Raw genomic sequence first — 2,582 nt, 5'->3', positions numbered from 1 at the left:
TGGTACCTCCCGAAAGAAAGGCCAGTCAATATCATAATTATTACCTATCCCTTCGGTAAATTCAGAAAATATGTGAATACGGCTATACACTGATACAGATCAAGCCACATTTGACTACCTGTTAGACCATCAACATGTTGAGTAATTGCAAGATTGTTCATCAACGTATATCATTCAACTCCAACTTCAAAGATACATGTAGTTGTAACAGGCAAACTTTAAACTTCTGAACGCTCTTACACTCTATTTTTACTTCTCTGTTTAAAGTTGGAGAGTTGTCACTGTGCAATTACTGAGCACAAATGGACTAGTCATTGCCTAGTGCTGCTGTAAGTGGTCGACCTTGTATGAGCTGATTTATCAGCGTTCTTCTGCGGTGCGTGTAACTGACACCCTGGACGTCCTGGAAAGTTTTCTTTTCGTGGTCGATCGGAATGTTTATGTTTAAAGCAGGGAGGTGGGGAGAGAGATTCCACTCTCTTCCAACCTCCCTAAACCGGATGACTGCACTGTTTGCACACATTGTTTTGTGTACGGTGCGGTGTGTGTAACCGACACGCAGCGACAGTGCGAAAAGCATATTGACTGCTGACCTCTAACCCTGCAAAATAACAACTGGAATTGCCTCGCAAAACTCCCTCGTATAGGTAATAATACGAAACATCCCACCATAAGAAAATTTTGCAATAATGCCTATTTATAAGGAGATACTATTTGCATGGCACGCAACACAACTCAACAGCTGTAAACTTTCGTCCTTCATTCATGATTTTAAATGAATGGATACTGTGTTAGATATCTCAAGCAGGGAATCACTAATGAACGTACTGTGGAGGGGTATACTATTATGTTCACTGTCCTTGGCAAAATCATTATGGGATATAAAGAACAACTACAAAGAAAATCCACAAAAATCGATCCACCAGTCTAGGACCTGTTACTGCCTGCACAGGTACTGTAAAAGTCGAAATTTTCTCGCATTTCGTGCTACCAGAAGCTAGCGCAAAAATAAAAGCATGCGAATATTTTTGCGTGCCATATGTTCCAGTAGCTGATGTCTTGATTTCACGGAATTAAAAACACACAAAACTCTTCTTACCTGGCCAAGCGCGAAAAATCCGTTGCGCAAAAATATTCGCTTTTACAGTACACCGATTTTACGGTACACCGACCACTACACACAAAGACACACAAACCACACACACACACACACACACACAAGCCTCTCCTGCCTGCGATCGCGATGAGTGGTTTGCACAAAATGCGATGGCTGTGGATGGATGAAGGAGGTATCAAAATAGAGGTCTATCGTATTTGATGTTTGATCGTAATTGATGTGGCTCGCTAGGATGTTCAAGGATTAAAGCTACTGTACTGTATTGCAGACTTCTTTACACTTTGCGCCATGATCATGGCAATTTTCTGCAATGCATGATATGCAATGTTATTTTAGTAAATAATGTAAAGCTCGATAATCCTGTAGTGGCGAGCAAAGACACGCGTTATCACACAGTGTTCGACACATCAAAATCGCAGGGTATGGAGGGCTGCCTTTAGGGATGTTATAATTTGTCAAACAGTGTTCCATAAGAGCAGCTCGCCGGCTGCTCAGTGCGTGGTGGTTCATCAGTTCATGGAATATTGTACGAGCTGAAATTTTCGCGGTGGTTTTATTTTCGCGAATTTCATGAATCGCCTTTGAACTGCGAAAAAAATGCGCCAATAAGTAAGTTCAGTTAGACCCTCGCAACCGCGAAATTAACAACACGCGAAAAAAACGTCCTCCAATAATCCAAGTAGCAATTCGCAAAAATATATCTGCAGACCTACGCAAAAATTTCAGCTCGTACAGTATGTGGTATCACTTTGGCACACGGGGAATACCGATAATATTGGGCCATACAGGCATGATCCAAAATAATGTTATTATGTTGACTGAACAACTTGACGGTTAATAAGATACTTGCTTCGATATGGCTATCACACTGAGATTATAATTGTGCAGCGCTCCCGGGCGGGCGCAGGCCCAGATTGGGGTAACGTTGACTGGATCAGACCGGGAGCGCAACCCCGAGGAGACAGCGACAGCAGGGGTCCACGGACCACGGTGGCTACCTTACAGTCACCCGACTGGAATGAAGACCCGCCTTTCGCTGTAGAGACTAGAGTGTTTTACCAATCCAGTTTGATCATTTCGTCTTACAATTTCGACACAAATCTCTTCAATCATTTATTGTTGAGTGAATGAGATAATAAATTAAAGATACTTACAGACAATTAACCTTCGATTTTGGCTTCGTTTGTTCCTCTCTTGTGTGTATGTTTAGGGATGGGCTGCTGCTGACCATTCCGGGGAACTTACCCTACATTGCGCACTTGCACTGTCAACGAGGGATACAAGGAGCGCAATCAGTGTGGGTCGTTCCGCCCGCATGTGTTTTCTGAATGACTTCCGTGTATTTGCTGAAGAGAATCGCGCATGTGATCTTGAAGTCATTCATTTTACGCCTCGGTCGGTCGACAGGAAAGTTCATTCTGTGTGTTCTTGTTGTTTGTACGTCAGAACGCGCGGAGGGAGGAGA

This window comes from Diadema antillarum, unplaced genomic scaffold (genome assembly GCF_040938485.1).
Source record: "Diadema antillarum isolate AM-2024a unplaced genomic scaffold, OU_Dant_1.0 seq00000460_RagTag, whole genome shotgun sequence".
In the NCBI taxonomy this organism is placed as follows: domain Eukaryota; kingdom Metazoa; phylum Echinodermata; class Echinoidea; order Diadematoida; family Diadematidae; genus Diadema; species Diadema antillarum.
The sequence above is the reverse complement of the archived record's forward strand: the minus strand, read 5'-3'. Positions refer to the sequence as shown.